The 13,075-nt window shown below is 42.5% G+C and overlaps 1 protein-coding gene across 1 annotated transcript in view; it reads right to left on the bottom strand.

Annotated features, from left to right (window-relative positions):
- DAPK2 (death associated protein kinase 2) overlaps positions 1–1,047 on the bottom strand; it is an 84,980-nt gene extending 83,933 nt beyond the window's left edge. Inside the window, 1 exon segment of the mRNA XM_037910753.2 lies at positions 881–1,047. The gene's annotated coding sequence lies outside the window, so the exon portion shown is untranslated.
- Positions 1,048–13,075: the final 12,028 nt, after the last annotated feature.

The raw sequence follows: 13,075 nt of genomic DNA, 5'->3' as shown, positions 1-13,075 counted from the left end.
TTCCTTTGATCTTGATCTTCCCCTAAAGCGAGACAGCCTAGGGTGTTCAGTCAAGTGTGCACTGTACTGCATCCTGATATTCTGTTTCTGACTCACTGTCCCAGATACCAACAATCCAATAGTTACTACCCCTGTTTGTATGGAAATAAAAAATGAAGGGATCCACCCCACATTCCTGCAAGTCATAAACAAACAAGGCTGAGGACACAAGTAGAATTTATGAAGAGGTCTCAATGAGGTCACCACCACCCAATGGGTTAGAAACAAAGCCAGTGTATTAAACCAGCCTAGCCTACAACACACTTTTTAACACAGTTCTAATCCCACCCCCCACTGGCTAGCCCATCAGCCTATGCTAAAAACAAATCTAGGTGGAACAACATCTATGTTTGGGTCCTTAACTCTGTTTGAAGTCCAGTGTAGATGGGATCTAGTAGCAAGGATGTCATGAACCTGTACAGAAGTGCTTTTCCACAATGGCTGCTTAAAGGAAAATTAAGTAGCGAAAAACCTCTAATTTGAGAAAAAGCCAAAGAAGACAGAGGAAAACTATAAGGGGCATAAGTGAAGTGGGGCAAAAGCCAGAACAAGAAGGATTTTAGTAGGACCTAGCTGCATAATGCTCATTCTGAGAATGCATGGACTACCAAAACATTTTTTTTTTTTTGGCCAGCCCTTTGGATTACCATGCTGCAGATCCATTTTTCACCCATTGCCATATCCTGGAGTTACAGCATATTGGCATAGTAGGTGCATTCTAAGTGTGACACCTGTGCAGAGATTATTAGGCTGATGTTTTAGCCCAATCCTGTAAGCTGAAATCTCTTAATTTGGGAAGCTAACAGGATGATAGGAGACAGGTGTTATGATGATCTTCCACCTTCTAGGAAGGGCTTGATAAAATCCAGCCTGTTAAGGTCCCATGCTTTTCCTTTCTCGGCTTTGTCAGCTATTGCCCATTCCTGGGAGCACCACGTGCACAGCCAACACAGTGTCCCCTGGCACCTCTGCAGAGCCCACCGGTCACCTATTTCCTTTCCTCCCTAAAAGCCACAAGCAGGAGAAGGCACCAGATGGATAAACCACCCCCACCCCTGCCCTGGGTCCAGCCTCACCCCCCGTACCTGGGAAGGCACCGCGACCAGGGCAGGGCAGACGGTCAGGAGCCGAGCCCAGCGCTGCGCTGCCAGCAAGCTCGCGGGAGCACTGGCGGGCTGAGCCCCGCTGCACCTCCAGAGCCACCCAGCGAGAAAGCCCAGCAGCAGGTGCCGACCCAGGCCGGAGGGGCAGCCCGCCACGCCGCTCTCAGCCCGGGGAGCAGGGCGCCCTGGGGACGCAGGCTGGACAGCCCCCGCCCGGGGAGCTGTGCCAAGGAGACCCAGGGGCGAACCCTCGCTGCTTCGGCGGGGGCCAGGCAGCCCAGCACTAGGACTGCACTAGGCACCGGCCGGAGGGAGCGGGATCGGCTCGCGGCGGGGTCCGGGGCGGGCGCTACTCACCCTGGGGAGCCGCAGTGTCCAGGCGCTGATGCTGCCGGCTGCTCCCCCTGCGCGCCGCTCCAGCCGACTCCCGCTGCCGGCAGCGGGGAGGAGCCGCTCGGCCAGTGTCAGGTCGCGGCTGCGGGCGAGCCCTGCGGGATGGTGAGCTGAGGGCGCCCCCTGCCGGACTGCAGCAGCCGCGTCCCACCAGCCCCCTCCTAGGAGCGCTCAGGCCCCGCACCCCCTCACTGAGCTGAGATGCCCCAGAAAGCCCATTTGGGCGGCTGGGGGAAGGGCAGTGCCAAGAGGTTTGGAGCCCTGTGCACTATGGAAATGAGGCCCGCACCCCACCTTTCTGCCGGGGCCTGGGAGCTTCTCTTTGGGGCCTGGTTGCAGTAGCAGTGGTGGGGCCACGTGCCAGGCCCGAGGCCACCCCTCCATCCGCTGTGGGCGGCCAGGCCAGGTCCATGTCAGTGGTGTTGGAATGTGGCACACGGGGTCGCAGCGCCACTCCAGGCTTTGTCTTGGAGGCTTTTCTGGTGGTCAGGAGTCACCTGAGCTGGGGGCCCTGTGCAAGTGACCCAAAGGCACACTGATCAATCCATGCCTGGGGTAGAGGGGGTGTTAAAGGGTGGCACCAGGCTCTAGTCATTTAAGGGGTTTTTAAACATCTAGATGATTAGTTTTGAAAGAACCTATTTTGTGAGTGAGTTCCTGACAATTAGAGGAAGAAATTAAACTATTCCCCATCTACTCCCATTAGCCAGGTTGGTGAATGTCTGTAGATTAGAGAGACAAGGTAATATCTTTTCTTGAACCAATTTCTGCTGGTGAGAGAGACAAGCTTTGGAGGAGCCACACAGAGCTCATTCTCCCAGGCAAGGATTTTCTCTGGATTTGTGCCTTGTGCAGCACAGAGCACTTTGTTGGTGCTCAACAAATACCAAATGAGAATAAGGCTAATACAACTTCTGCTTAATGTTGTAAATAGGCATGTGTAGAATTGCTATGAAAATTCATCAATCCAGACAAACGTGCCCAGGCCCTCTCAGATTATTATCTGCTGTCCCTGGAACGCCTTTCAGCATATCTGCAATGTGTCATTTCACCCATCAAAACATATGGGTTGCTTTAGAACTACAAAATGTTTGTTCAGGATGTATTGGTATAGAGAGTAGCATTTTCCCTGTTTGCTAGGAACAAACAACCCACTGGAAGGAGTGCTCAGTGTGGGAACCATGCTTGTAGGGAAGAACAGAGACAAATGACCATTGACCCCATCAGAACAGTACTTTTGCTCAAAATGCAGTGTTTTGCGATGAACTCACTCAGAACACTCATATAGTCTCCCTTGAGGAATATGCCCATATCACTTGTGAATCTGAAGCTGCAGTAGTGACATCATACACCCTTTCTAAAAAGAGCCCTTTTGTGTGACTATTTTACAAGTGTCCCAGTATTGCTGATTCCATGTGTTCAAAAATCACGAGCCAGGAAGCTCCACAAAATCACGAGCCAGGAAGCTCCACAAAATCACGAGATTGGTTTAAAAATCACAAGATTTGAAAAATCATACATTTTAGGTTCTTTTTATTTGCCTTTTGGTTGTTGAGCATTTAGGGTTAATGTTTTCAAGCTTTTCTCTGCAACCATGAGAGCCAGAAGCATTGTAGGTTAACATCTAATCCCAGAAAACATTAATAATACATATGCATCATTTGTAATGAACAAGCTGGAACTGAACATCAATGCCAGTTTGCCTTCATTTCCAGTTGGGTACATACCAGTTTTAGAGAGAAACTTGCATGGGGCATGCTGGCTTCTGTCTCTCCAAGCATTGGGCTTATTCCCCTTCAAGAATTCCTAGGATCAGATATAATGAATTTCAAAATCATTTCACTCTGTCACATTATTGAACTGGAGCCAGCCTCGAGGCAGTGCTCTGCATTGCACTTCGGAAGACTTGGCTTCATTCCCAGTCCCAGCCTCTCTCCTTCCTCCAAGTCAGCAGAATTCAGCTGCGACCTCTTCTAGCTGATTAAGGAGTGGTGTTCATGGCCTTTGAGTAAGTTCCACCCAGTTCCCCAAATCCAAAACGAAAGTGGCTGCATCAAACTAGGTTGGAATGGGGAAAGATGGAGGGGGAGGAAATGGGGAGGGATTCTAAAGGCTCTAACAGGCCTCTGGAGGAATCCAGATTTCTTCAACAAGGAAAGTGTACAGGCTCTTTCTCCAGCCTCAGTGCTGAGGTTGTCATCTGATAGCTTGAAACACCCTTATGACAAAAGCCATGTTAGTTATCAGAGGAATAAAGACACTCATGGAAATCCTTTGCGTTTTGTTTGGACATAGCTGGAAGGGAAGATGACAAAATAACATGCCTTGTACTGACACTTAAAATTGCAATGGCTTTTCAAACCTGGGTGAGCTTTCCCTACCCACTCTATTACATTGAGGAGTGTAACTCTGAGGCCTGATCAAGTTGACACCTATAGCCTACATTGCAAGCAGGGGTGGACTGGCTCTAAACAGATCTTTTCCACCTCTAACCTCTACACTTTAATCCAAAGCAATAAATATAAAAGATTAAGGGTTAGAATAAGAAGGAGCTCCCCTTCTCTGGGGCTTGTATACACCCCCCTTCCTTGGCTGCTGCAGTAAGAGCTTCTGTTCCTATTTCAGTCAATTCTGACCATTGCAAAGGGTACATTTCTGTGCAGCACATAGTATTAATCTTAATTTAAAAGATCACTGTGCAACCATAGCCTTAGATCGCAATTAAATTTATCTTTGACAGCCTGCTGGAAATAGATCCTATGCAAAGTATGGTCCAGTGGGTTTGTAAAAAACAATCTAGATCTTACCTCAATAGAAAAACTTGCCCTTTTATCATTTATATAAACCCATCAGAGGCTCTCAAAGCCCTTAGATCAGAGATCTTCAATCTGTGGGGCACCCCCCCCAGGGGGGCATGGAGTAATGTTCAGGGGAGCCCATCTGGGGTCCAGACCAGCCCCCACATGGGGCAGGAAGGGACCGCCACGCAGCTCTGCTCCTGGTCCCAGCTGCCAGCCCTGCACCCGGGCTGCCCGGGGAGCTCAGCCTGGGGTCCTGGCTGCCCAGCCACAGTTGCAGGCCGAGGGTCCACTCCCACCCCCAAATTGTGGCCCCAGCCTCAGACTCCTTACCACTGTCTGCATCCCCTCTCCCAGAGCCATGGCCTCACTCCTGGCTGGGGGAGCACCGACAGGGGTAAAAGGAGGGCATGAGTGTAAAAAAAAAAAAAAAAAAAACCAAAAAAAAAAAAAAAAAAAAAATAAAATTTGTTTGTTGGGGACCACTGCCTTAGATAGATATTAGCAAACTACTTTAAGGTCCAGAGATGCCTCTCTGTATGACACATTATTCTACTCTAATGTTTCATGGCAGTTATGGATCCTGTGAAAAAGATTTAATTGTAGAGATCATGCTCCAATTGCAGAGATAGTGTTCCAATTGCTGAGAGACGTCATGTGCATGCAAGACAGTAAGACAGGAAAGAGAACTCTGCAATTTGAATGGATCTCAAAAGAGGCAGCACATTTCTGGAACTGATCAGCCCCATAAAGCATTGAGCTTTGGAGGTCAGCATTTGCTCTCTCTTCATTGGCCATGCTCTGTCACACACATCCCTTATCTCATCTCATTTAGGAAGTGACAGAAAAGGAAGCACATATCCTACATTCCTAAAGGAGAGTTCAAACTTGATATGGACTGACCAAGAAAGCACCATCTGTGTGTCACTTACAGAATATTGACAGTGCCTTTAACTATTGCTTCAAGTGTAATTTCCCTCTCGTATTTGAAGGGGTTATAAAATATTATGTTGCCGATGTTACACGTTACACACACACACATATGCACAAAAGCTGTGTTAAAACATTATTAAGGTTGCAAAGTCAAGGACTCAAAAGTTACGAAATACCAGAACAAAGGTTGCCTTTGCAATCTTATTTTCGTCACCTTGTACATATGCATGATGATACAGCCTTTAATTACACAACCACATTCTAGCTTTTCCACAGGTCCCTGCAGTGAAAGTCCTGCTCAGCCCATCTTTGTCTGGAGCATACTCAATGTGGCTAGAATCTTAGGGAATTAAGATGCAAAGCTCTAGCAAATCTCTATTGAGCCTTAGAACTAGGCCAAATTTTGGCAGATTTTCACTAAAACAACAAAAGGCACATCTTGGACACAGAGGCCCTCTTTCTCCACAGCCAAATTTCAAGTCCCTACCACACCAAAGCAGGGGTGGGGTGGGGTGTGCTAGAGTTTTTTTAAAAATAGGTCACCGGAAATTTTTAATATGGGTAAAACAATGTATTTTCCCCTAGTTTGTTCTCAGAAATGGCTGAATCTGAACCCTTTTGGCTGAAATGATTAAAAAACATCAGCCTGAAGCAGACACCCAGCATGGAAAATTTTAGCCCAAATGGTTTAGAGACTGACAAAATTAAAAGCAACTGAAAACGGGAAATGGGCAACATTTAAAGCAGGAGATGCTAGCTGCCATGCTGCAACCAATGGGTATAATTTTTCAGAATACCTCCTTCCCATGATGACGAAATACCAATTTGGTAGCTTGCCTTTGGATTTTCTTTAACCTTTAGTCTTTCTGCTTCCCTGGGGAAAATATTCAAGGTCCAGTATGCCCTTTGTTTGTACTGAGTGAAATAAAGACTTCCAGTACTGAAGACTTCACTATAATTAATATGATCACACAATTGTTTTAGTCTTTTATTTTTTTATTGACAGCCTGGTTTGATAAGGTTGGGTGGGCTAAGGGGTGGGATTTTCTAAAGCACTGAAGTCAAGTGGGAGCAGAGTTAGAACAGTGCTAAATGCTTTAGATTAGAAAATCCCACCCTAGGGTGAAATCCTGGTAAATGAGATTGGTATAACGAGGTCCCCAGTGGACTTCTGTTCTTCTCCAGTTAGAAGTGACTCTTCCCTTTCACCCAAGACACTGGGGCAGATCCTCGGGATAACTATGGCTAGTTTGTGCCACTCCAGAGGTTCAAAGACGCCACAGTGCTTTTTAACTGGGTTACCTACAATTTTTAGACAAAAGTACATAACAGAGGGCATATGGATAAAATCATATAAAAATAATTCCTATTAAGGGTACAATTATTTGTCACATATGATTTTTCACTAGTATATTTGCTTTGCCCTTTTATTAGACATGTTCATGATAAGAGCTTCAAGGCAAAGTATTTGCATATGTAAACATGAGCATCAAACTGCAGTTTTGTTTTTTAACTGAACTGGCTAATTGAAATTATACATGCTCATTTCACTTACTGTCTTACTGGCCTACATGGCTCCTTAAAGCACTGCAGTTCTTAAACAATAATGACAACTCTGGCTGCCTATTAAATCTAAAAAGACTCAACTTTTCAACATGAAAATTTGGTGTCTCACTAAACCAGGATGTTTTCAGAATACAGGTTGTATCTGCCAGACTTTCCTAATACAGAGCACCCCCAAAATTCTGACACTGCATTCATTAGCTCTCATGACACTAATGCTCATCTGTGTCCACTCTTCTTGTAAGTTCTTTTGGCTGAAGGTTTTTCCCAGCTGTTTTACTTCCTCTTCTTTCCAAGTCTTTTAAACCAAGCTGTAAAGCTAGTCAAAAAAAATTTTCATATAAAAATTTTGTCTGTACAATGCCTAGCACAATGCAATCCTACCCCAACACAGGGGCTCATAGGTGCTGCTGCAATACAAATATTAATATTTTTTTTTTTTTTAAAAATGGCTTTTCAACTAAAGAAAAAGAAATGTCAGAAAATGTTTGTCCTGAGTCAGGACATCACCTCTGTGCACTTTACTGAAGCATCTGAATGCCAGCGCTGGTTACGCCTTATCCCTTCAGATTACCATCTTCAGCACAGAAGGTCCTTAGGCCACCTACAGCCATGTTCTGTCTTAGATGCTCTTCTTTATCCTTTACCGTGTCTTGTAATTAGCAGAGATTTCCCAGTTGAATGAGCTCCCACACTTTAAGAGCCTACTGTGCTCTGACAAAGCTAACATCCTATCAACTGCCAGTGATGTTTGCTATTATATCACTATGAAATAAAGCGATCATGCTAGCCATAAAACTGTAACTGGTTGCATAACACTGTTGAAGGGGACAGCCCTAGCAACGGGTAACATTTTCAAAACTGCCTGAGTGACTTTAGGCTCCTAAGTCCAATTTTCAAAAGTGGCATAGGTGTTTCAGAATTTAAATCTCATTAAAAGTCAATGAGACTTAGACTACTAATTATTTTTCGAAAAAGGGGCTTTGGGACAGATTTTCCAAACTTATTTAGGCAACTAGTAGTATTTTCAAAAGCACTTAAGCAGATTACGCACCTAACTAGCACACACTTAAATGAGAGGTTTCAGAGTAGCAGCCGTGTTGGTCTGTATTCGCAAAAAGAAAAGGAGTACTTGTGGCACCTTAGAGGCTAACAAATTTATTTGAGCATAAGCTTTCGTGAGCTACAGCTCACTTCTGTAGCTCACGAAAGCTTATGATCAAACAAATTTATTAGTCTCTAAGGTGCCACAAGTACTCCTCTTTTTTTTTTAATTTAAATGAGAGTTCGAGTCAGACTTTCAAAGATATTTAGGGGTCTATGGAATTTTCAAAGCCCCCTACACAAGGTAGGTTCTTAACTCCCATTGAGATTATGGTATTAGTTAGGTGCCTGACCTGCTTAGCGGTGTTGAAAATCCCATGGACTCCTAAATATCTTTGAAAAATCTGGTCTAACATACACGTGTGCAGTTTGGATCTTCCAAGTTCAAATCCAAAATTTCATGTTTGTTCTTCTACAGAAACTTTTCCATACCCCACTGCATCATGCACAAAAAACAGACTTTAAATACTGAACTTTTCAGTTCCAAAATAGCTTACCTTACAATCAATGTAAGAAACACAGAATAAACTGCATTATTCAAGGAAAATTAGATTACTGCAAAATAAAGTTCTCTTCTTTCCTTTCTGCCCCCTGGATCATTCACAGCCACTATAGCTGTTGGTTGCAAAACAGTTCCAACTTCAGGTAGATGTTTTTCAAGCTCAGACTCTGCCTGAAGATGAATTTTTCTGGGAAGCTTGAGCAAAAGCCCTGTAGCCATTTTAAACTTAAGGGAAAGTGAAAAGAGTCTAACCATGCTTACTGCAGACAGGTCAACCGAAAAAATAGCTGTTCAAAATATTTTAAAGAAGCAAACCGGGAAAAAAAGGACACAAACCCAATTCCACACTCTCCTCACACATACACTTTGTAGGTCTTATATATTTAAGTTTATAAAACTAATTTAAGGCTGTAGATTGGTTTAAGATGCTTATGCAGCTTTAAAGCCTTCCATTAGTGTCACTGTAAACTGGCTCCAAAACGTAATCTGGGGAGGAAGCTACAGCCTTGAAAGTTGGTTAAGGACAGAAGATACTCATTCTGTCTTAAACACTGAATGTATTGTACCAGTACATGCACGCTCAGGCATGAAAATACATATGCAATCTACAATACAAACATGCCTTTGAATGAGTAGTACCTATTATGCCCACAGGTGCACATGAGCGATAATCACATCACATTGAATGTTTGAAGTCTATCTAGGCTTCAGACTTTAATGTTGCATTGAGGTTTGTCAGCTTCTTGGCTGACAGAACCCTTCCCCCCCACCCTCAGTTCTTAAGGCAAGAAGTTTTCACAGCAAAACTAAAGAAGTGGGAGTTTTTTTAATTAGCCAATACTGATTTAGGAAGGTCCATTATCATGTTATGTATGTGTGTTATTTTTAAAAGGGTGCAGAGGCACTACTGTTAGAAAAGCTCATGTTCCTATGATCAGGAACGGATGGTCAGACACCGCACAATTTATAAAATGCCATCTAAAGCCAAAATCGGAGTTGAATGTTGATTGTGTATGATTAACAAGTTGAGAAAAACAGTAATTTGACTGAATGCCACAAAAGTCCTTCTGTCCCCTCTCTGTTCTTTCACTGAAAAAAGAAGAGCTCAAGAGTGGCTTATTTATTATGAACTAAACTCACAACTTGATGGAGACATCTAGTGTTATATGTCATTTGTATTCCAACCATAATCAGAAGAGACCGAGAAAAATCAGATAGTGACCTTGCATGACTGGGAAAAATTAACAAGATGGTACCAGCTTAAATAAGGTACCTATCTTAAATAAAAAGTTTCATGTTAAGAATCTCACCTATTACAAGACTTTATTTATTTTATTTTTTTTTGGAAAGTGTGCATATATTTACCCCTGGAACCTGCAGGCCACTGGCTAAGGCCCTGATTCAGCAAGGTATTTTAAACAGGTGTTTAAAGCATAGCACATGCTTAAGTACTTTGCTGAATCAGCAAATACAAAACCAAATCATTATGTTCTAGAAGTGTAAAGCTAGTGTATACTAGTCTAGATATATAACCGTACTGCACATTAAGCAGGAGAGGTCGTTGTTGGGCTTATCAGAAGAAGGTGTGTACCTCTTTAAAGGGTTAGAGAGGCATGGAGTGATTTTTACAGCAGCCACAGAGCAGGTCAGCATCCCTTCCCCCGAGGTGACTGGAAGAGAGGAGGTACTATATAGGTCCACGCTGGGTAGGAAAAGCTCTCTTTTACCTGGGCTAGGCAGAGCAGCACCCACCGTCCCACCCATGGAAGTGGTCAAATACCAGGTTGTCAGGATGTGCTGTGGGCATTACACTAGTTGCTCCTTTCTCAAGCAGGCTGGGAAGGAATTTTTCCCTCACCGCCAGATTGGCCAAGGCAAAGTGGGGGTTATTTCACCTTCCCTAGAAAGTATTCAGGGGAGCTTAGTTGGGGCAAACATTAAATGGGAGTTAGGCTATGATGTCAAAACTCATTATGTAAAGGTGGGGCAGACATCCAGTGAAGGTACTGCATAGGGAAGGGATACAGCACTCAGATAAAATGGAATGATAAAGGAACAGAAACAGGCGGTTCGGGACTCCTATGACTGGCACGGCAGAGAGCCAACCCCTCCTCCTTTATAACTTCCCCCAATTCTCATTCGAGGGAGGGGATGGTGAGGTCCCAGCAACAGGGTGGCTGGGGTCCAGGATGGGTTAAGGAGAGAGCTGATGGAATCCCTCCCCCAGGGACAATAATGGAATTACTTTCACTGTACACTTTTATCTGCTGGGTATTCCCACACAGTTAAGAATAAAGTTGTGGCCTAATTAAGCCACATCCAGTGCCTCCAGTACTTCTGGCATAGGTGAACAGTCTTCAAAATTGCATCAAATGCCAGTTGTTTTGATTAATTCAGACAAGAGAAATTTCATTAAAGAGAATTCCTGTAATATGATTCTCACACTCTCATTCCCTTGTTCTGTTTGCTTTCTTTTCCTTCATTCCAGAACAATTACAATCAGACAATACTTGCTCCAGCCCTAGACGAGAATGTTCCACTAAAACTCAAAATTGATGATCTGACTTTTAAAGAACTTAGAGTGTCAAAATGTATTCCTCTTCTAGATGTTTTAATGGCTCCAGCACATACGTCTATTAAAAATAAACTCAAGCCAAATTATAATGCAAAGTAATAAATGGTTTATTTTTCTTTCAATCTTACAATAATCTTTAGCAAAATAAGATCAGTTAAGTTTTGTGATTGAAAGTGATTTATTATACCATGTACCATTGATTGTTTATGAAATATGGGTACTAAGTTTTATTTAAACATCTGTATATAACTCCAGAGTAGAAAAAATGACTAGTTTCATTTCTCAACAGTTTAACAGAACAAACTGGCATGGACTGTGAACATGACTTATTTGTCAAATTCAAGAATGCTCTTACTCTAGCTGTTTCAAACCACAAAATCCTATTCTTATTGCTCAGACACCCTACTATGTGTACATACCTGTACACCTACAGAAGAACAATGAAAAAGCAAATTCTTTCTCCTTAACTACATATATACTTTTAATTGGTAAAAGAACCTATCCAATAATACTGGATTATAATACTGTAGGCATAGGTGGAAAGGGAATACTGTGCAGTCCTAATAATAGCTAAGATTTATAATGCACCATATTTCTCTGTATAATATAATAGAAGACAACATTTTTTACAAGTTACTTTGTATTTTGAATCATGCATAATGGCTGAGGGAAGAATAGTCTGCAGGATTTTAATTTAGTGGCTTGGTTTACATAAACACACAATGTGAGCCATGCATAACAAATATTTTGCACATATGTACATAACCTTGAAATTATTTTTTAAAGTCTGTAAAAGTGTTGTAGTGAAGAGACATGAAAGCACTAAACAAGATGTTAAACACACAAAAAGATATTTGGTCATCAATTTTTAAGTTGATCTTTATTATTTTCATTAAGGGGTTTATTTCCAAAACAATGTCAGGGATGCACACTTAAATCCTCATGCACTGTTTTGAAAGTTGGCCCTAAATGTTAATATTATTTGTTGACACATTCCAGCTTTTGAAAGTCACTCCGTATGTGTCTGATGTCACCTGATGAAGATACTGAATGTGTGTAACCTTGCGTGTTCATTTAAAAAGGTGAACATTAGTGCTCTTGAAAGCCACCAGATTAAGCAACACTCAAAATCCTTTATTTGGCCACAGAGCAGGATGGACAATAGCAAAGCAAGCTTCCCCTGCCACTGCCTCCTACTATATGCACCTCGCTCCTGTTCTGCAGGGATTTCTAGGAATGAGAGTACAGTTCACTCTTTATTGCCCATTTAAATTTTTGGCCCTTCTGCCCAAGACAGCAGCAAGGATGCCAACTGAGATGTAAGCACCAGGCTACAGGGAACCTGACTGAAGCCACCAACTCATTTCACATATGGTACCCAACAAAACAATTTGAACAAATGGTATCTGTGTATCAGATTTTACATACTTGCAGTTCAAAACAGTAAACAGTCATTCAATGTTACTGTACAACTTTTATACCCTAGCAATAACATTTAATACAAACTGCAGGAACACAAGAAATTAAATTTAACCATCAGCAATATCATTTCTTACAAGGAAGGGGCCTGCAACATTGCAAGTCATCTCTACTGCTCCATAAACTTGTCAGCTATGGGGAACATCCTGAACAGCGGTTCAGAAGTTAACAGTTTTCTCTTCATCACCTGAGGGCTTTTTTGTGCATTCAGTTTGAAAATGTTTGTAACATCACTTAACTGGTCTGTAATTAAGGCTCAAAATAGCAAGATCTCAACAAATAGTAGGCTAGCAAAATGTTCCAACCTAGTATTTTCAACGTTGCTATGCTAAGGAAGAACTTAAACAAGTTTACAAAAATGGACGGATTTCATTTAATGCTTGAAAAATTTTTTAAAAAAAGTAGAGACACAGATCTGGTTAGAGACCAGCTCCTCCAAGACACTGACAGCAAACAATCAGAACATTTAAAAAGTTGGTCTGATTTGTATATTCAAATACTCATTGTAGTAGTAAGTATAACAGAAATACAGAACATGCAATAATATGAAAAACTTGCCTAGTAAATTCAAGTATAAGGCAAGAGG

This window comes from Chelonia mydas, chromosome 10 (genome assembly GCF_015237465.2).
Source record: "Chelonia mydas isolate rCheMyd1 chromosome 10, rCheMyd1.pri.v2, whole genome shotgun sequence".
NCBI lineage: Eukaryota > Metazoa > Chordata > Testudines > Cheloniidae > Chelonia > Chelonia mydas.
This window is presented reverse-complemented; position numbering and strand designations above follow the sequence as displayed.